Source organism: Macaca fascicularis, chromosome 17, assembly GCF_037993035.2.
Source record: "Macaca fascicularis isolate 582-1 chromosome 17, T2T-MFA8v1.1".
NCBI classification, from domain to species: Eukaryota; Metazoa; Chordata; class Mammalia; order Primates; family Cercopithecidae; genus Macaca; species Macaca fascicularis.
This window is the reverse complement of record NC_088391.1, coordinates 181,795-204,196: the sequence shown is the minus strand read 5'-3', so window position 1 is coordinate 204,196 and position 22,402 is coordinate 181,795. Positions and strand designations below refer to the sequence as shown.

The 22,402-nt window shown below is 48.2% G+C and overlaps 2 long non-coding RNA genes across 6 annotated transcripts in view; one reads left to right on the top strand and one right to left on the bottom strand.

The window, feature by feature from the left end:
• Positions 1–1,597: 1,597 nt before the first annotated feature.
• On the bottom strand, positions 1,598–4,766 carry LOC135968053 (uncharacterized). 2 transcript variants are annotated; one of them, XR_010582483.1, is made up of 3 exons: positions 4,639–4,766; positions 3,072–3,243; positions 1,598–1,805 (listed from the first exon to the last, which is right to left on the bottom strand). It is a non-coding gene; the product is annotated as an uncharacterized lncRNA (long non-coding RNA). The 2 variants fall into 2 exon arrangements; XR_010582482.1 differs by lacking the exon at positions 1,598–1,805 and having other exon boundaries at positions 3,011–3,243.
• Positions 4,767–5,635: 869 nt separating this feature from the next.
• The window catches only part of LOC135968052 (uncharacterized), a 38,045-nt gene continuing 21,278 nt past the window's right edge, over positions 5,636–22,402 (top strand). For all 4 annotated transcript variants that reach the window (XR_012426696.1, XR_010582481.2, XR_012426697.1 and 1 more), the window contains exon 1: positions 5,636–22,058. This is a non-coding gene — a long non-coding RNA (uncharacterized lncRNA). The remainder of the gene's footprint in view (positions 22,059–22,402) is intronic.

Sequence of the window (22,402 nt, the reverse complement as noted above, 5' to 3'; positions counted from 1 at the left end):
TTTGATAATTATGGACAAATTACTATTAAAACTCAGCTGCATTTGTAACACTTCAAAGAACTAATTGGATGACATCATTTTTCCCAGAGGCATTTTGGATTGTTACATAATTAATGTTTATCTCTTTGCCAGAAATCTTTTTTTTTTCTTTTCCAGGACAGATACCTGAAAAGAAACTTTCCTTTGCATTAAGTGTTATTTCACTGTGTGACAATCAATTTTTGAACGTGAGAACAAGATCATCATGTATTTTTGGGATAATTCTTGCTTAATAGTGATAATGCTAAGTGTTAAAATTATGCAACAATTTGTTTCTTTGAAAATTACTATTTGCCTGCTCACCAGGTGGGAGCTGATGAGAACATGGATGTAAAAATTAAATTGTATTTAGCTTGTATGAAAGAAGTTTTAAAAAAAAAAAGCTTTTTTTTTTTTTTGTGCTACTACTGAAGTTGCTTCGTTGTGGAAATGAGGTTATTGCAGGCACCTAGAATTTTATCTCCTTCACTTGTACAATGGGAAGAAATTCTCCAACAAGCACAGGAATCTGACTTTCTGATATTGAGACTCCTAGGCATCAAGCCCCGTGGAAAAGTTGGTGATTACGTGAGCGTTGGCGTTGATGTGGGCACCCTCCAAGCCGGACGCAGGGAGCAGGGAAGGGCAGAACAGGCCTCTCAGGAGCCATGAGAAAATCAAGTGTTGGCAGCAGTGGTGAGGGTTGATGTCAGGGGCCAGGAGGAGGTGGTGAAGGGAGCATGTGGTCCCTGCAGTGAGGTCTGATCTGCAGGGGATGTGGACGGCCACATGGCGAGGCCCACGGACAGCCTGGACTTGGCTGCCTCAGAACTCTGGTGGACGTTGCAAACGGCCCCACAGGGTTGCAGTGCACATTCCTCGGACAGAGAGAAGACGCTTGTAACTGGTCTCGGCACGAAGCCAGCGCCCTGTGAACAGTGGCCACTGCTGTCATGACTGAGTGCCGTCCAACTGGAGGCATTTGCTCTGCTCAGTTCACTTAATTGGGCCAGGAATGGGGTTGCCCTGCCTTCAACAAGCTTGACGCATTGAACGAGGACTCAGTAAAGTACTCTGTAAATATGCTCTCCTGGCTAGAGTGAGCAAAGCCCAGGGAGAGAGTGGTTCCTCAGTATTAGACAGGTGTTTGGCGGGGCCAGCTGTGTGGCTGCCAGAGCGAATGTGACCAGGAAGCCTCTGTCCCCCCGGAGGTGGCCAGCGTAACTGTTACACGTGCCGTAGGTAGAAAGTGGGCACTGCTGGGAAACTTGCTCATGTTGCTGTTTTCTGATTGGAAATTCAAGGTTTCTGAGCATCCTACATCGAATTTGTACATTGCTGAGACTGTACACCTTTCAACACTTGTTTTTTCCTGCTTTTCGGATCTATACAACCTGGCATTTGGCCGTGGCTTCCAGAACAGGCTGGATGCAGAGTGAAGTCCTCTCCTCACTGTCAATCTTTGCAGATGTCTTTCTTGAGAGTCTCAATTAGGTTTTTACTTAACTAGACTTTTTAAATTGCCATGCACATAACTCTACCAGTTACAATCGTGAGCTAACGTGGGTTTTTGGTTTTACTTTGATGAATGTTTAACATTTGCATGCTGGATGTAGGGGTGGAGGTCATTTATCTGCTTTTCATTTCCTTCTTGGTTATACTTAGTGACTTTCAGGTACGGTGTGGAAAGCCTGGTACAGGGTGAATTGCAGGCTGCAGTGTGGCGCGGTGGACGAGAGGCGTGGGCTGCAGTGTGCACAGTGGATGAGAGTGAAGCTATTTCCATCCTTGAGGGAAACACACAAGAAACAATTTAAAAAACTGATCATCTAGCTTGAATGAGGTCCAACAAATTCAGTTTGCAAAGTTTAACTTCCAAGTTAACTTAGTAACTTTTCCCCTAAGTCATTAATTTAGTAGCTTATGTTTATTGCCTAAAGCATAATAGTCATAAATTCTAAAATGAATGACTAAACATGTAATAATTTAGGCATACAGCACCTGAAGGGAAAACTGCCAGTATGCTAAAATATTGGATACAGATGCTCAAAAAATATAATGTAGCATTCTTACAATGCGTGTGCTTTTAGCATGTAACTTGGTGAGTAGTTTTGAGCTATATTTGTAGGAATGTGTATCTTGAATACTTTAGGACACCACTGGAGATGTGTGCTTGAGAGGTATAAATACTGAATGTTCTTCTCCCTTCCTTTAAATGAAAAACATTAGCTCCCTTCATTTTTATTTTTATTTTTTGAAGTGGACTCTCACTCTTGTTGCCTAGGCTGGAGTGCAGTGACGCAATCTCGGCCCACTGCAACTTCCGCCTCCAGGGTTGAAGTGATTCTCCTGCCTCAGCCTCCCCAGTAGTTGGGATTACAGGTACCCACCACCATGCCCCGCTAATTTTTGTATTTTTATTAGAGATGGGGTTTTGCCATAGTGTCCAGGCTGGTCTCAAACTCCTGACCTCAGGTGATCTGCCCACCTCGACCTCCCAAATTGCTGGGATTACAGGCGTGAGCCACTGTGCCTGGCCAGCTCCCTTCTATAATGATTTATACAGTTGTTTTTGCTTTTTGTTTTTTTGAGACGGTGTCTCACTCTGTCGCCCAAGCTGGAGTGCAGTGATGCAAATCTGGGCTGACTGCATCCTTCACCTCCTGGGCTCAGGTGATCTTCCCACCTCAGCTTCCTGAGTTGCTGTGACTAGACACACGTCACCATGCCCAGCTTTATTATTATTATTATTGGTATTTTTAGTAGAGACAGGGTTTTGCCATGTTTTCCAGGCTGGTCTCGAGCTCCTGGGCTCAAGCAATCTCCTGGCCTCAACCTCCGAAACTGCTGGGATTACAGGCGTGAGCACCACATTTGGCCCATTTTTTTTTTCTTCCAGGATTAGGAGTCGACTTTCAGAAAATCCTTCAACCTTGCAAGCTTAATTTTCCATAAAAGTATTCCTCTAGGATAAAAACAAGACACAAAGAAGTACGTGTGGACTGCAGTTAAAAATTTTCAACACAACTTAGCTTAGGAAAGTTGACATTTACAAAGAGCAGGAGGCCCGTTCAGTGCCTTCTAGGCACTGGGAATGGCGGTCTGTGGGCGACCCTAACATGTGCGGCGTCCTGAGACGTGATCGTGGTGTTCACGCTTTTACCGAGGGCTTCCCGGGAGTACCAGAGGCTGTTCTTCTGCAGTCGGCCAGCCAGGCAGCAGCTGCTGGAGAAGGAACAAATAGCAAAAGACAGATGTACACGGTGTTATTGTGGCAGAGAGGTTAAAACCAGGGTCACTTTGTTCTTACAGTTTTAAAAAACTAATAATGAAGTCCTTAAATATGTTTAGGATTTCAAAGTAGTTATGGGTGTGTCTGTGTCTCTAGCTCCCGTTCGGGTGCTTCCTGCGAAGAGAGCTCAGAGACGCCACCTTTCCTTGATGAGGTGACAGGGCCTGGAGAGGTGTGAACCCCGTGGTGGGGGGATGACTGACCTGGGGTGAGTCTGGGTCAGTGTGGGGATCCAACCCCACTCCACATTCCTGTAGGGAATCCACAGTTCTAAGTCTTTATGATAGGGGTAAAATGAACCTGGAAGAGGTGTTATTTTTTAAGAAGTTAAGTGCCATGCTCTTTTTTCCTCATATTTTCCGTGTTTAAGCAGCATTGAAGGATACGGCACTAGTAGCATGTTGTTTTGGAAACAATGTTGTTGGTTATTTTACGTTGAATATGGTACTAAGGTTGCCTGGTAACAGAAGTTTTCCTTAAACAACATAGAACTCTGTTGAATCTGTTGCCCCATTGGCTGAGCCGTCTGAAATCAGTGCAGTAGCAGCTGAAGAGGCCTCTTCCCCTTGGAGGAAGCCGCTGGATTGGCAGGAGGCACCGCTCTTGATTTGAGGGAGTGAGGCGCCTTTGCAGGGACCCCACGTAGCCCCTGCAGCTCTCTCCTGCCCCCTGCTGGTTGGCCAAGCAGCCTCGCGACAGTGTGCTCAGTGTGAATGTTCACTGGGGCAGGCCGAGGCTTTTGTTCCAGAAACACTGACTTCAGAAACGGCCGGCTGTGTGTGTTGAGCATGGCAAGAAAGACTTCCGTGTGTCTTAAACCTCTTGAACAAAGCAAGTTGATGTTTCAAATGCATCTCAAAGGCTAATGACTTTGCTATGGTCAATATTCAGGAGAAAAGAGGTTTTGATGAAACAGAAAGACAGGAGTGGCAAGTGACGTGCTTGTGCCCCGTATGACTAAGCGATGTCCTGGCCGTTCCACACCACGGCCTCTGAGCAGCCAGCCTGCAGATACTGGGTCAATTTAGATATCCCTGATCTCTGCAGAGGTTTGATCAGGTAGCCCAAGAGCAGATAAACACAAACGCTGACTGGAAACCCTGGCACACGGAGACACTGGAAACAGCAAGCTGCTATTAACATCATAGTAAGAGACAGTCGCCTGCTCTCAGGGGTGTCAGTTTCTTTTGCTTCTAGACGTTCATCTGCGTTACAATACAGTTTTGCTCAGTTTATCCCCATTACTCCACTGTCTTCGCTGTTAAAGTCTCAGCCAGCACTTAGCTCTGACACTGCAGGAGTTTCACTGTGCGGCTGACCAGGCCTACCTGGCTTGGCTGTAAAGCAGGTGAGATTTTCCGGAAGGCAGTGACGAGAACCCGAGGCAGGAAAGAGCATTGCTGGTCTACATACGGCAGTGCACCTGCAGCAGAGCATGTACGTGCACGTTCAGGCTACACAGGTGCAGGAGAGAAGAAAACCACCTACAATTAGTCACTTAAAATGCCACACACCCAACCCTTGAGACCCTAGCACATAGAGTAGTAGTGGTCTTGGAGATGGCAGGTGTGCTGAAGTCTGACTTTCTCACTTAGCTTTTCCAGCAGCGTTTTCCTCATCTCTAAGCTGGGGCTAACAACTGCCACGCGTAGATTTGTGCATGGAACCGTGCGTGTAAAGTGGGGTAGCCCCCAGGACCTAGGAAGGACTCGTGGTCAGTGTCGGTGGTCATGCGTGCTGTACGGGTCCCCCAGGAAGATGATTGCTACATATAACTCCCTCCATTCAATGTCACTGAATGTAAAAGGTGGGACATTGGCTTCTGATGTGTCTGGTTTGCTGCAGGCCACGCTGCACCCCGTGGTTCCTGAGCCCTGAGCTGAAGTACATCCTGCTGCATCGCCTGTGTCGCTTTTGCTGTGTCACTTAGAGCTCCTGCCCTGGGAAACTTCCTCGCGCCTGACGAGCACCACAGTTTGCAGCAAGACCTGTCCAAAGCGTGGACTGCGAGAGCCCCGCTGTGGTCCTGTCCTCTCCATGTTGGGAGCGACTCTGTGGGGTTTGTCGGCCCTTCTCTCAGGTGTCCTGTGTCTCATGGATCAGCCGACGAGCCCCGTCTGGAGGAGCACTGTGCAAAATGCTGCCGGCCACCCAGATCTCCTAGCGCAGAGTGAGGCCACATCTGCAGACTTGACCGCACAGAGTCCCGAGGCATTCGGCAAGAAGGGGAGTGGGATGTGTGTGAGATCCCACTGCGGAAGCCGGCTCTGCTCCGTACTCTGCGTGCGGGGTGCCTGATGTTCAGACCTGCTGTGTCTATCGGGGGCCATGGCGGGGTGGTGGGAGTGGGGGCAGGGAGCAGCGCGGATGGATCCAGGAAAGGACTTAGTTGAATCCCAGCTGCCCACATACCTGTTGCTGGTCTTGGACAAGGTCCCTAGTTTCTCTGGGCTTTCGGTTTGATTGTAAGACTAGGACGCCGCCCTAGTCTGAAGATGTCGGTGTGTGCGGGAATGCCTGGCGCAGTCACCAGGGGTTTTCCTTCAGCCTCCTCCGTTCCCCTCCCTGGGTCAATCAGTATCCATGCGTGCCACAAGTAAATTACAGTCCCTCCGAAAAACCAGTTGACCCGAGTTTTATGGTCAAGCATGGTGAGTGTCCTTGCCAGGAAATGCCACTAGATGTCTTGGGCCTGCTCCTCTACCTCCACAGCAATCCCCGGAACAGGCTGGTTCAGGACGTGGGAGGTGGGAGTCGGTGTTGTACCTAGGACAGGCTGAAGTCAAAGGCTCGTTTGCTCTGTGAGGGGTGATCAGGATGACACATCAAGTGGAGCCCCATGGCTGACCCTGGAGGTGGACGGTCGGGTCGGATTGGCTGCCCTCCAGCACGTGTTTCGAGTGATGCCTTCCCTGGGTTACGCAGCCCTGATCTGTAGCGTACAACTTCCCAGCTCCAGCCAATCTGGTCTTGCCGTCTCCTTCCAAGAAGGTAGGTGCGGCGCAGTTGCCTTTAAGCGGCTCCTTCTGGACACCGCAGGGCAGCAGCAAGCAAGCATGGGCGACTTTTTTTCTTACGTTGACCACAATACGCGGGGCCAGCTTTGCACGATCCCATTCAGCATCACACGTGTGCATCGGCCACTCACCTGTCCATCTGCCACAGACAGGCTTGGACAGGACCATTGAGTGGCCTTTACGGCAAAGAGCCTAAAGGGCTCACAGGAAACCTGGACCCAGCGCAATGGTAACAGCGCAGCTATACCTGTCATTGATCAAGGAGTATTCTGGGCCCGACATGGTGTTAAGTGATCCAGTTCGGTTAGCACTCTTAGAATTAACCCCCTTTTGCCTATCAGGAAATCGAAGACGGAGGGCATTAACGCCAGGGAGCAGGGAGTAAGGGGACACACAGAGGGGCTGAGGGGCTGGGCATTCTGAGCCCACGGATCTGCCCACAGGCCCCGGCTGCACGGGCACCAGGGCTGCTGCTCTGGAGGGGATGAGGAGCTCTGGGGAAAAGATGGAGCCTGACGTGGGTAAGATTTGGATATTTTCAGAAGAGATTTTCAGCCTGGAATGAGGGTGTAAGTGACTGAATCGGAGTGATGAGCCAGATAGCCCGGCTGCGGGAGCTCCCCTGTGGGGTGAGGGAGGAAGGCCTTGGGGGCGTGTGGCTGAGCAGAGGCGCTGGGTCGCCAGGAGCCGCCGCGGGTTTGGAAAGGGGGAGAAACGCAGCGCCCTGCACTGCAAGGGCACCGAGACGTGGTTGTGGTTCTTCCTGACCGTGACAGGCACAAATGGTGTTGATGGTGGAATGCACGGAGTTTGCCTTCAGAGAACTCCTGCTGTCTTTTAAAACCTGGGCCTCTCATTTAAACTTGGTGGCCTCAGGTGAATGGTCAGAAACAGTTTCTGATGAGGTTGCAGAGACTGCATGGCCTCTGATTGTGCACATCCTGTGATTGTGTATAGTCTCTGATTGTGGCCTCTGGCCTCTTTGTGGCCTCTGATTGTGTGGGTCTCTGTGTGTGGTCTCTGATTGTGTGTGGTCTCTGATTGTGCGCGGCCTCTGATTGTGTGCGGCCTCTGATTGTGGGTTGTGTGAGTTTCCCGGGATTAAGTAGATGAGCCTCGTGCTGGGGCAGGTGTGCCTTGTGTTGGGCATGTGGCTAAAGAAGTTTAACCCATCCCCTCTTTGAGAATGGCAGGGCAGTAACAAAGGTGGTTGATTTATACATGGCCATCCTCGTGAGGTGAGGACCTGAAAGGTTTACTGCTTTCCCGGAAAGCTGCTCTGGGCGTCACCATTACTGATCATGGACAGCAGCTCAGAAGCCCCCTTAAGGTGCAGGGAGGGACCGGCGCTGGTCCTGTCTGTGCCCAGGCTGCTGGTCACCCTGACGGCCAGGCGATGGCTGCCTGTGCACGAAGCTGGGGTTAGAGTGAATTTGGGCAGTGTCGGCTTTGATTTAGGTCAAGACTGATCAGTCTTCCTAAAATACTAGCCATGAAAGCTTTCATAGATTGTAGTTCTTTGGGAGATTTATATGTGGTTTTTAAAGCACAGGGCCCATGGCCAGTGTTGAATTACATTTTGTTCAGTGTAACTGACAGGACACTGGACCTGAGTCTCAGGCCTGCCACAGGGTTCAGGGAGCTTCAGAGAGGGAGATGTTTGTGCTCAAGTTTTCGCAGATGGGATGGGACATGGGCATGGGGCTGGAATGCTCTAACCTTCAATCTTCAGTCATCGGTATCACCTGTGCACACGCATATCGTTTTCAAAGATGGACAAGCTTTTGGGAAATATCTGAAGACTTTTCCAGTTTTGAAAGAAGCCGGGATGACACTGGAAACGTCAGGTGTCTTGGCTGCTGATCAGGTCCATCACCACGCACATGGTCCCTAACCTGGCCCACCTCTGATCATGCACAGCGGGTGACGAGGTCCATAACCTCACACTTCTGTGCACAGCAGGTGACCAGGTCCCTAACCTCAAAATCTTCTGATTGGGTGCAGCTGGTGACCAGGTCTGCAACTTCGCATGGCTCTGATTGTGCAGAGCTGGTGACCAGGTCACTAACCACCCACACCTCTATTCATACCCAGCGGGTGACCGGGTCCATCACCTCACACCTCTGATTGTGCATAGTGGGTGACCAGGTCTGGAACCTTGCACACCTCTGATCGTGCACAACGGGTGACTAGGTCCATGACCTCACGCCTCTCTGCACAGTGGGTGACCAGGTCCATAACCTCACACCTCTGATCGTGCACAGCTGGTGGGCACAGGACCCACTTCAGTGAGGGGCTGACTTCCCAGGTGTGAGGGGGGAATGCTGTGTGGCTCGCTAAGCCCCTCCATGCTTTGGGGCTCCAGGCTGTGGCCGGCAAGTAGGAGGTTGTCCCAGGAGGCTGCTGTGTGTTGGGGATGGGAGGCAGCTGCAGGGTGGAAGTACGATGTTGTCGTAGGGGGCCACTGTGGGGGGGGGGGTGGGACGGGAGGCAACTGCAAGTTGGAAGTAGGATGTTGTCCCAGGAGGCTGCTGTGTGTTGGGGAGGGAGGAGGCAACTGCAGGGTAGTGTGGTGGTCCCCGTGCCACTGATTTCAGGTTAAAATAGAATGTGGACCTCTTTTTACCATAGTTTTTAATTACTCCGCTAGTTTGTGTTGCTGTCTCTTGCTATGAAGTCCACAGTCTGATGTCTCTGTGGTCCCATGTTTCCCTTCTGCTTGTGTTACCCGATCCTGTGGGTCAGCTGTGAGGAAACCACTCTCCACTCCTCATCTGGAGTGGTCTCGAGCTGGGTGTGCTGGTCTCCTTGTGGGCTAAAGTGTTCTTCTGTTACTGTTTTCTCTGTTTCTTGACCAAATTTAGCAGACTTGTGTATGATGCAAACACTTTAAAAAATGTCTTTTGCCTTTATGAAAAAAACACTTGCATTGCTTTAAAATGAACCTTTCCTCTGTCTCCATCCTTCCTCATAGATTGCTCTGTGTTAGAAACTCGGTGGTGTGTGTGCTTCATGGCCTCATCCCATCAAGCACTGTAACCTCCGATTGCAAAAGTGACTACATTCAAGGCAAAAAACTTTGCAAATGTTGAAAAGAATGAACAAAAACAATATATTGTTCTCTTGTCATCCTGAAATGGCTACTCTTAATATTTTGATGTAGTTCAAACTACATCAAACTCTCACCTACTCCTGTGCCAATATTCATCCTTCAGCTCTGCCTCCGTTCTTCCTTTCTTTTTTCATGTTATGGGGTCTGCTTTGGAGACGTTATCTACTTTCATTCTTCCAAAGTCAAGCTTCTAGCTTTGGTTGGAACTGCAGACCCATTTACTCATTCAGCAAATACTTTCTAAGCACATGGATAGTCACTGAGAATACCGTGGTTCACCAACATGACTGTGGCCCCTGCTCACACGAACTTGCGGCCTGATGGGGAGGATGGGCACTAATATGACAATCAGTCTAATGGGTTTTTGATGAAGAATTGAGGAAAGCGCACCAAAGAAAGGGAAGCGGGGTTCTCTAAATTTATGCTGTAAAAGAATCTGGCGTATCTTGGGATGAGAGGTAGAAAACCGATGCATTCTGGAAGGTATGATCCCCTTGCAGTCTGGAGAGAAGTAGAGGTTGCTTGTTGAGGGGGGTGGAGTGTAGGGACACCACGGTCTAAACAGAGATGAGGGTGCGTGCAGAATGCCTCTTGCAGCAGGAAACAGGCACGTGCAAGGAAGTAAACACGGGAGAAAGTGGCACAAGACAAGAATGAAGGCAGGCAGGCAGGGGCTGGGAGATGATGGTAGATGCTTTATTCTCTTAACAGCAACAGGATGCTGTTGAAAGCACTTGAGGGAGGTGGGGAAGTGGGTATGACATGTTTTGTGTTTGTAAAATTATCACATTGTCTTACCAAACTATACTCCCTATTTTTTATTTTTAAATTTTACTTTAAGTTCTTAGATACATATGCAGGTGTGTTACATAGGTATACATGTGCCATGGGGGTTTGCTGCACCTGTCAACCCATCATCTAGGTTTTAAGCCCTGCATGCATGAAGTATTTGTCCTAATGCTCTCCCTCCTCTTGCCCCCACCCCCCAACAGGCCCCCGTGTGTGTCGTTCCCCTCCCCGTGTCCATGTGATCTCATTGTTCAACTGCCACTTATGAGTGAGCGCATGTGGTGTTTGGTTTTCTGTTCCTCTTTTAGTTTGCTGAGAATGATGGCTTCCAGCTTCATCCATGTCCCTGTAAAGGACAGGAACCCATTCTTTTTTATGGTTGCATAGTATTCCGTGGTATATACGTGCCACATTTTGTGTATCCAGTGTATCATTGATGGGCATGAGATATCCTCTTAACATGTGATCCAGCAATTGCACTCTTAGGTATTTATCCAAAGGAGTTGAAAACTTGGGTTCACAGAAAAACCTGCACATGGACATTTATAGAAGCTTTAATCATAATTGCTAATTTTATTCCAGCTTTATTCATAATTGCTCAAACTTGGAGGCAACGAAGAAACCAAAATATTCTTCACTAGGTGAGTGGATAAATAACCTGTGATATATCCAAACAATGGAATATTCTTTAGCACTGAAAGGAAGTGAGCTGTCAAGCCATGAAAAGACACGTAGGAACTTTAAACATGCACGGCTACACAAAAGAGGCCCCTCGGAAAAGACTAAATACTGTAAGCTTCCAACTAAAGGACATCCCGAAAAAGGCCAGACTATGGAGTGAAAATGTCCGTGCTTCCCAGGTGTTGGGAAGAGGGAGAGATGATGAGGTGAAACACGGAGAGTTTTAGGATTTTAGTGCTACTGCTCTGTACGATGCTATCATGGTGGATACATGTCATGACATATTTGTTCAAACACATAGAACAAGCACCAAGACGGAGCCCTCATGTAAACTGTGGACTCTGGGTGACAATATGTCAACGTAGGTTCTTCCATTATTACAAATGCTCCTTCTGGGCAGGAGTGTTGTTAGTTGGGGAGGCTGTGCACGTGGGGGAAGGGAAGGCATATAGAAGGTCTCTCTGCACCTTTCCCTCAATTTTTCTGTGAACGTGAAACTGCCTAAAAGATAAAGTGTATTTTTAAAAAATAAAGGAAAAAAAGGAAACAAAAAGTCCTCACAAAAATCAAATGAGAAAATCACACTGGGTGCTTCAGGTCAAAATGGAAGAACAAGGGCTGTATTTACCATCCCACCTGATGACTTTTTTCTCACTGCTTTTCAGCATTTTTTTGGAGTCTAGTCAGTGCAATAAGGCAAGTTAAAATATATAAAATGCACCCTTATTAGAAAATAAGATTTAAAACTATCTGTATCTGTAGGTGACGTGATCACCTGTGTGGAAAATCTCCTGAAATCACAAAAAGCCACTAAAACTAATAATAATAAATTACTTACTAATAAGTGAGTTTGTGTTTAGCTTGTATCTTGCAAACTTTCCATAAGCAGTATTTATCTCTTTATACACTGGCAAAGAAATAATTGGAAATGGAAATTTACAAAGCAATATTATTTATAGCACATCAAAACATGAAATACTTAAGACTAAATCTGACAAAAGATGTGTAAGATCTATGCACTGTAAAGCAGGCAGTGATGCTGAGATAAATTAAAGAACTAAATAAATGAAGTGATATACTGTGTTCATGGATCAGCAGGCTCAATATTGTTAAGATGTCAGTTCCGCCCTTGTGGATCAGAGGTTTAATGCAATTCCAATCAAAATCCCAGCATGATTTTATTTTATTTTATTTTTTTCAGTAGAAATGAACTAGCAGATTCCAAAATGTGTCTGGAAATTTAAAGAACCCAAAAGAGCTAAGACAACTTGGAAAAAAAATGGTGGAGGACTTACCTGAACTATCAAAACTGGGTTAATGAAACCTCCTAGAGGGTCTAGTAATAACCTCACAAACATGTTACCTATACATAGTGGATTTTTGAATAAAGGTTCAAAGACATTAAATTAGAGAAAGGACGATAATGATGATAGAAGGATTAAATACTACAGGCCAAAAAGAGAAGAGCGAGCTCCTGTTAAATATCTTCACATTGTTGGTGTCACTCATGCAATTCAATTCACATTTTGTATATCTAAAAGTTGAACAGACTTCTTCATTCTCTTTCCCCAATTCACTCCACAGAGATGCTGATGTCTTTCAGTGGAACTTGGAAGTTTGCTATTCTTTTTAAAATGACTCTCTTAGATACTGTTTATGCAAGAAGTTGTGGGACTGTAACTTACAAATACTGTTCTAAACCTTGGAATCACACGTTTCCCTTTTTCTCTACTTATCGTTTCTAGTCAGTTTCCCATTTCCTCTTTCTTCATATTTACACTGCATTCCTTTTAGTTCAGGCTCTTGTTACCCCACTTGATCTCTTGATGTGGTCACCAGAATATCCTTCGTGTTCCAGCCTCCTGGAATCCTTCCTTCATGACCCTGAAGAACTGCCCTCCAGACCCGCAGGTGTGACCCGGAATCAAGGATCTCAAAGCCGAGTGGGATCTGAGAGGCTATCTAGACCAATCCTCCATTACAGACGTAAACCTTTTGATGACTTCACTTCAGAGCCCAAAATATTTGCACTGCAGGCAGAATCACCTAAATCACTTAATGTGATGTTCAGTCTTCCCGTGGTATTTTCCTCTCTGCATCTCCCTACTTTCGGTCAGCCATTTCTCACTCATGACACCGAACCCTTCATTCACATCACATTATTATATAAGTGTGTTCTTCTCCACACACACTTGTTTGTTTTCTGCCTGGGTTTTTTGTTACATTATTCCCTCTACTGGAAATATCATTTTCCAAGATCTGACTACAGAATTTTAATGTATTCCTCAGAATGACTCACATATCACATATTCGACCAAATGGCTGCAGATTCTGTCACTTCCTCTCTTGTCCTATGGCAACCTGGAGAATCTTCTTCTCTTAGCCAATAGGATTTATCATGGTCCTTCTTTATCTTAACAATAGTTTAGCAGGACTGAGAACTGGGAAGTAGATTTTTCTCCCAGGGGTGAGAACTGTCTTAGTTTAGCAGATCTCCCTGGGTCTCCATTCTGGTTGTAGAAAAGCAACCCATAGGGCATGGTGGGGAGGAGAAGAAGGGGAACTAAGCTGTGTTGCATGAAGATGGCCAGTTGTGACCCTTACTCCAGGGTTGGGAGTTGAGGCCCCTAGGAAGGAGAAGCTGTAAGGATGAAGACGAGGCATAAAAAGTGATGCAGACCGGGTGCGGTGACTCACGCCTGTAATCCTAGCACTTTGGGAAGCCAACGTGGATGGATCACGAAGTCAAGAGTTCAAGACCAGTCTGACCAATATTGTGAAACGCTGTCTCTACCAAAAATACAAAAATTAGCTGGGTGTGGTGGCACATACCTGTAGTCCAGCTACTCGGAAGGCTGAGGCAGGAGAATCACTTGAACCCAGGAGATGGAGGTTGCAGTGAGACAAGATCATGACACTGCACTCCAGCCTGAGTGACAGAGAGAGACTTCATCTCAGGAAAAAAAAAAAAAAAAAGTGATGCATAGTAACAAGACTGCCCGAGGAGAAGAGGCAATCAGCAACCTTCTCCAGGGTGGGATGGCTGAAGACCCTTTAAGAACAAAGGTGTCTACTTTCCTTCTTTAGGATGCTCTATCGTGATTTAATGAACCCTCCCAATCTACTGTATTCAGTATTTGGCATGAGTCAATTTAGGGGAATTCTAGAAAACATAGCTGGCTGTTATCAGGTTAATGTAGATTGGGAGGTCGGGAAAAACCCCAGGAGACACGTAGGAAGGACAATACATGAAAACAGAAGAAACTTGGAGTCAGTTCACCCTTCAAACAAAATCCAGTTTCCAGAAGACATTGTGAGGGCTGCTGGGTCTTCCTCGCCTGCAGATGGGGGATTCCAGATAATTATTATACTTGAATCTCACAGGATGGGGTGATCACCACCTGCTCTCAAATGGGATGAGTTACAATATCTTCTATCGGGAGGCGGTAAATAAGAGGTTAGGTATACGTCTGTAGTCATCACAATTTTGTCAAGATTGCTATTTTTACTTCCATGTCATAGATGGGGAGCCTGATGCTTGTGGAAATGATTTGCTCAGGGTCTCACCATTAGAAGTGGCAGAGGAAAGATTCCAACATGTTTTAAAAGCTGCAAACTGAGCTGACTCCCATCCATGCTGTCATACCGACTTTGAGATTTCAATCCTCCTGAAGGCAGGAAACTTATTCCATTTGCTTTTATACCCTCCATAACACTAGTGAGCAAGTTTTGCTCAAAGTAACATGGAATATTTTGCTGACTCAAGGGGAAAAAGTAAGAGACTTAAATGACACCATCACAAGTCAACCTTCAAGGAACAGAGACATTTAGCATTAGCTGTCTCAGTCAAATCAACATAGACATGCACGTTTATCCTTTACATGGCAGTAAGACAGCAAACACAATTGAAAAAATGAGCCAAGTGTAAAAAATGTGTCACAAAGGGATGGATTTAGACAGGAGAGCAGTGAAGTAGGTTATAAGATGGTCAGCATAATCCATTTTAATGAATTATTAGCTGAAACATGCAAAGCATTTAGGATTTCTGGGAGAAGTGTACAAACACACCAAATGTTTGTCCGACATTTTCTTCACTGCTGCTGTCTTTCCACAGGGCTGGAGATGATGTTAACCAACGGCCTTGGGAGGAGAGATTGCAGCTGAGCCCACACCCTCTCAAACTCCTTCAGACTGTTGCTGTTTTTGTAGACTTTACCATTAACAACAAATCCTAAGATTTACTCAATCACTACAGCAGTCGTTGGCCAGAGTTCAAATTTCTGATTCGAAAGAATCTGCACTCTGCCTGCCAGGATTGACTATTAATGGCTTCGTCCATAGAGGAGCTGTGTCTTTGCTCACTATGGAACAGTATTGAGGCTTCGAAAGGGGTATTTTGCTGGTCACCTCCTGGTCATCCTTCTGCTCACCAAGAGCAGATACTGTTCTCAGCCCCTTACATTTACAAGGTCGTTTAATTCTCACATAGCCCTTTCAGATAGATGCGAGTATTACCCCCCTTTTACAGAGGAGGAAACCGAGAGGCAGAGGACATAGGTGAATTGTCCCAGATCACAGAGCTGGCTATGGAGCTGGGACTTGCACCCGGCCAGCCTGGCTCCAGAGTTCACTGCCCTCCTCCTGTACAGCACGTGTGACCTGCAGTAATCACCGCCCAAACAGGCAGGCACTGCGGATAGCCAAGCACACCTCTTCCGACTTCAGCACGGAGGAAGGTTCCTTTTCATTCTGGTGTTCAGCTCAGGACTGTTTTTTATCACAAGGACGCACCACCCAGAAAGCTCAGTCATGTGCCGTTACCTTCTACGGTCATGGTTTTCTACTTTTTGGCCCCATTTTCCTGAGGACTTGGCCTGCTGGGACGTGAATGATGCGTTACTACTGTAGAGACAGAGGTTCAGGTCTAGTGGCACAAACAGCGAGGGACCCCATGGAAATGCGGGCGTGGCCCCTCCATCCCAACAGCCTGCATGGCTGCTCCATTCTGCTCCCATCACACACATCCCCACACAGCCAAGCCCCTTCTCCTTTCCCCCACTGGATTCATCAAATCAAACCTCGCTGTCCTTGGCAAATGTACCATTAATTTACTTACTGCCCAGTAAAAAAGCACACTTCCAGTTAACATGACACCCCCGCTACGATAGAACAGCCTTAATTCAAACATGACGCAGAGAAACAGAGGGAGGAGGGGTCGAGGGCCATCCTGGAATCGGCAGCTGTTTTCTGGGGAAAGTCTCCGTCCCCCCTGAGCCCGACACTTGTGCCACACTATCCCCATGGTGTCTGAAAGCTCCATGAAGACAGGCTCACTCTGACCCCTTCACACCCACAGCGCCAAGGAGGAGCAGGTGTTCAGGAAAAGTCTCCTGCTAGTGCTGAAGACACGAATAATTCCTCGTGCCCAGAATGCCAGGAGAAAACAAGGCACCATGTGGACACCTTCCAGGTGAATTCTGGAATGACTCTGCCGAATGCCAGTCATCCTTTTTCAGAACAAAACCAATACCGGAAAACATGTGTCACCAGCAGAGAGATGGTCCTTTTGATGGCTTACAAACACACCTATGTTATGCTGAATTTATCTCAAGCCACCCTCTCTGTGCTAATGTAAAAAGTCTCCTTTATTAACCAGTAGCCTTTTTCATCTGGTGCTTTTTAACAAGCAAGACGGTCCTGTAACACTCAGGCATTGTTGAAAACGTCAAATGGAAGCCTAGAAACCTCTTCCGTGCAGCTTCACTGCAAAGTATTTTGACGTGAGCCAAATCGTGCTATTCCTACATCTCCATGGGAAACTCAAGGCTTCATCAAGGAAACGCAGCATCATTTCTGCTAGTTACAGAAATTGGGGGGGGGGGGCATGGGGTTGAGGGAACATTACATAGAAAGCAACCCCGATAATCACCTGCATAAGAGCCACACTGGCCGGCAAGCCCCGGTCGGCTCGGTGTCTGCACAATCACAGACTTGAGACCTGGAGGGCAGACACCTGACACTGCTGACCACCCCAAGGTCATGGCCTCTGCCCCTTCTCTGCTGCCCATCAGTTCCTAGCTTCCGGCAACACCGCCTGCTGCCCCCACTGCCTCATCGACTCTTCGTGAAAAGCAAATGTTGCCAGGATAGCTTATGAGTACATTTGCCAGGAAAGCAGCTCTGATTGACGCTGAAACCCCCTTCTCACACCCCTGGCAGCTCCCTTGCCCCCAATGTGCACATGCTTGCAGCTCTGACCTTGCTCAGTGTCCACACAGGCTCTGTCCCCTGGAGAGCCAAAGGCAGACTCAATGTTGAGTCAGAAATACACAAAGAGGGTGAAGGTTACGAACTGCCTGCCTGCCCCCCAAAACACAGGTTGAAATCCTCACCCTCAATGTGATGCTGTCAGGTGGTCTTTGGGAGGTAATGAGTTCCCGAGGCTGGAGGCCCTTGAATGGGATTTGTGCCTCAGAAAGGGGCCCAGCAAATCCCTCACCCTCCCATTGTGTCAGGGCCAGAGAGAAGGTGTGTGCCAACCAGGAAGGAGCCCACACCAGAATCCACCCGTGCGGCACCCTGATCCTGCCTTCCAGCCTCTAGAACTGTGAGAAACAAATTCCTGTTTTTCATAAGCCACTCAGTCAATGATGTTTCGTTATAGCAGCCTGAGCTGCCTGAGATGACGATGCTCACTGCCCTACAGAAACGGCTACTCCCCTCTCCCAGAAAGAGGGGTTTAATTAAAATCCCTGTCTCTCCTCGCGGCCACCACAGATCTCACTCCCCCACCCCAAAAGCCAGCAGTTGCTAGGATGAAAGGAAACAGAGGATTGTTTTAAACCAGCCCCTCCGTATCGATCTGAAGCCTATAACTTTGCCCACTTCCACGGTGGCCGTGTCACTGCATTGCCCATGTCAGCTGTGTGTCTGCACTGGGTCCCAGGCTGTGCACAGACTCTTCTAGCTGCCCATCCAGCACAGCCGTTTCCCCTTCTGCTTTGGAGGCTGTCCTTCGATATCGAACTCCCACCTTTCTGCAACCCAAGGCCTTCTGATCCAGACATTCGGGGTGAGCTCAGCCATGTACTGGAGTCCTTGACTCAGGTAACCCAGGCCCAAGGCGTTGGCACCAACGATCTACTGGCTGTGGGGTCTGCACAGCCACTAGCTGTCCCAGCCACACCAGGGCCTGGGAGGGGAGGCAGAGGAACCTGTGAAGCTGCCAACAGCCATACGGGGACAGGGGCCCCTGGGATGAGGAGGATGCCATGGAAGGAAATTCAGAGAAAGAAAGAGCCCCAAGGCTGGACGGGTCATGCCCAAAGCCTACACTGCTGAATTTTCCAGGTTTCTGAACTCAATCGCTGACCCACACAGCACATGTTTCCTGAGTGCTGACCCCGCGTGCCATTGGATACGGCAATAAAGTAGGACCCCCACCCACCCCTTCCCCGACACATACACAGGCCTGGGGACCCAGTTGGCACCGTGAGCCAGGGAAGGGGGCCATTTCAGACGGACAGTGGGTGCAGCCTTGCCAAAGCCCAGCAGTCACCTGCACTGCCACAGCCAGGCTGAGTCCAGATCAGCCGCACAGAAACCTGACCCTCTCAAGGGCACGCCTGAGCTCATTAGGGACAGACACCGTCTCCTGCTGATCTCCAACACTTTCTCTGCATGTCTAGTTACAAACGGACGACGCAGTCTCGGAAGCACAGCTGTGACTCTGGAGACAGATCCCAGGTCTCCCCCTGCTCCTCTCCGTGGTGCCATTGATGGGGAGGGGCCGGTATGGCCGCGAGGCCGCATACCCACAGCCACCATGCCACGGAGACACGGGCCTTCGACGGTTACTTCTGCCAAGGAACCCTGCTGCGTCTTGGAGCACACCATGGTGGGCGGGAAGCTCCACCCGGAGAAACAGCGATGCTTCTCCCCAGAGCCAACGGAGGGCACTCCCCGCCCTGCATGCAGCAGATTACTTACATTCTGGAAAACATCTGAGTTAGTGGAGAACAGTAAAATGAAAAGGTCACGCTAGAAAGTTTAGAAGGTTGTGTGGAGTCTCAGGAGGTCTAAAGATTTCTGAACCAAGACTGCTGTGGGCAACGAGCTTACAGGGAAAGTTTCCACACGGGCCTTCAACAAGCAACGCTCAGCAGGGAGGAGCCACGTTCTGGGCAGAACCTCAGAACAAGATCATCGGACACAACAAAGTCACAACAGAGCCAACAGGAACTGAAATACAGCGCTCTCCTAAGATGTGTGCGTCACCTGCAGAAAGTCACCACACATTAAGATGGGGGAAGAAAAGGATAAGGTTAGAAACAAATTTGAAATTATTTCTGCATACATAAAATTTCTACATCCACTGGCTTTCTTTCTGGGAGTAACAACTTTTACATGAGATGCACATCCCCGTTGGAAGGAGTTTGGGTTTTCCGTGGGCAGAGACAAGGGCTCTCCAAGAAATGTGAACCTTTTCTCACTCACTGAGCCGCGTGCCCTGAGGCCGTCCTGGCCTGCCTGAGCACGTCCCTGCTCTGCCTCCAGCCAGCTCCTTCCAGCACTCACCCCGCTTCTCCCAGAGCCTGCACTGGCCCAGGATCTCCTCTTCTGCTGCTGTCAATCTTCCACTTTAGGGTAAATAAGTTGGAAACTAGAAAGTTATAAGACCCCTTAGCTTTTTAAAAATTTGTCTTCTCAGAAAACAAAGAATACTAATTCTACTTCCACGGTTTAATATGTTGACCCCATCTGCATGTTCATGGATATGTGTTTTTATATATATTTTAATCAGTACTTATAAAAGCATGCACTGTTGGCTACGTTCACTTCAATTACATTTGATGTAAGAAGTTATAATATCAGTGAATTCAGGCACTCAAAATTTAAGCCCTCTGACATCTATTAATCAAATGGAAAAATGACAGGTAGATATCACAAAAATCAAGAGAAGTGTTTAATATAAATCCTGGACTTTTAGATATTTCCACAAATGTAATGTATACATTAGTACACGACCTTGAGCATTTTCACAACTCTTTGAACTAAAATTCTGTTCTTAACTTTTATTGGTAGATCGACATCCATATGTGATTATAGGCAGCTCAAATATCAGCTCTTAAAAACAACCAGAAATGCTGTGGGCAAATCCCACCGAGCAGCAAATAACGGAACTGCACCCAACAACCCAGGTACCTCCCCTGAGGCATCTGGAACTTGAGGATTACGAGCAGCCTTTGGTTTCTGAGGCACCCGAGAGTGGGGACTCCAACTCCCCAAGTCTAGGAAGGCCTCAGCGATAAGGAAAACTGATCAAAAAGTCCTCCCTGCCGGCCCCCTGCCATGGGTTCCCCCCTGCCGGCCCTCAGCCACGTGCTTACAGATCTCACTTCCTCTCTGTCCCGCAAAGCCTGACTCCTGATTCCAGCCCTGCTGCTTACTGGGATGCGGCCATGGACGTCAACTGCACCTGCAAGGGGAGAAGCCTGTCAGGATACAGGATCCTGGCCATCCTGGCAGCGCTCAAGCTGATACTGTAACTTGGTAGTCAGTTACTTAATGCAAAGGTTTAACTTTGAAAAATTTAGATGTGTGTATTCTAACGGAAATTCTGAATGTAGAACACAGGCCACACCCTCACACAGATGTTGTCTGGCCAGCACTCTTTTGTTTGTCTTTTCAATAGACATTTTTAAAAGCAGTTTTTGGTTCATAGCAAAATCAAGAGGAAAGTACAGAGAGTCCTCACATATCCTTTCCCAGCACAGGCACAGCCTCCATCATTCTCCTGCCCTCACCAGACCAGCATGTCTGTACGACCGACAGACCCGCATCAACACGGCACCACCACCCACAGTCCACAGCTCACACGAGGACTCGGCCTGCTGCTGCTCACTCTGTGGGTTTCACAGACGTGGAACGGCATGCATCCCCCATGAAAGCCCCACCTGGAGTTGTTTCCCACCTTCCATATCCCCTATGCTCCTCCCATTCATCTCTCCCTTCCCCAGCCCCTGGCAGCCACTGACTGTTTGACTGTCTCCACAGCTTTGCCTTTTCCAGACTGTGCTGTGGTTGGACTCAGACAGCAGGCAGCCTTTCCAGATTGGAGTCTCACTTAGCAACATGCATTTAAGATCCTTCCTTGTCTTCATGGCTTAGGGGTCCAGTTCTTTTTAGTGCTGAATAATATCCCAGCATCTGACATACCACAGTTTATCCATTCACCTGCTGAAGGGCATCTTGGTTGCTTTCTAGTTTTGGCAATTATAAAGCTGCTGTCAATGTCTGTGTGCACATTTCCGCATGGAAGTAAACTTTTAGCTCCTCCGAGTAAACGTCCAGGACTGTGATTGCTCCTGTGGTCGGAGAGCTTAGTTCCACGGAAAACCGCCACGCTGCCTCCTACAGCAGCTGCCCCACTTCCCCCAGTGATGAGTGAGGGTCATGATGCCCACACACCCACCAGCACGCGGCAGTGTCGGAGTTCAGGTTTTGGCCAGGCCGATGGGTGCACAGTGACGCCTCACCCTATGACATAAGACGCGGGCCATGTTTCCACGTGTAGATTTGCCATCTGTGTATCTTCTTTGTTGGGGTATCTGTCCAGGTCTTTGGTCCATTTTTAATCAGGTTGTTCATTTTCTTGTTGAGTTTGAGAGTTCCTTGCACGGTTTGGATAACAGCCTTTCTCAGATGAGTCTTTTACAGATGCGTTCTCCCCGTCTGTGGCCTCCCCTCTCATGCTCCTGAGACACTATGTTTTATATTTTGAAAAACACTTCAGACAGAAGATGGACCTCCCAGCCCACCACGGTTCTCAGTTTGGCCGTGGTCACCACCCTCCCAGCCCTGGTTCCCACCTTTCCACGATCTGCTGGTCCTACGGGTGTCAACCCATACTAAGTCCCTAACATATCTCCAATGATGGCAACGTGAAAGCCGGCAGTTTGCAGGTAGAAAGGAGCTGATGGAGGCCGGAGCAGAGTGTGAAGGCCAGCGGATTCATCCCTCGGGGACCGGCAGGCCTCTCAGATATCCCCCTGGGTCACCTCCCAAATGAAGTACCTGCTTTGGCCGTGGGCAGGAAGCAGGACCTGGCCCAGATCTCAGCATATTTGACCTGGCACGGCATTTACAGGTGAGCCTCCATAACCGGAAACTCGACTCTCTGGGGAGAATGCATTTTCATTATCAAGGCTTTTAGGCTTTTAATTAAGAAACCAAAGAGCAGTGACTGGAGTGAGGATGCAGGGACTCTGGGTGACCCACACGCTCGTTTCCACCTGGCACGAAGGACCCTGGAGTGAGGGTGCAGTGCCTGCTCTGAGTCACCAGCACACTCATCATTTCTACATAAAGAACCCTGTGAGCCTGTCCCAGGACTTTTTAGCCTAGACCTAAAAATTCACAGCTCAGGAAACCTTCATCATTTTAGGAACCTGAGGGGTGGGCCAGGGGGATCTCACAGAGTGAGGTCCTGTC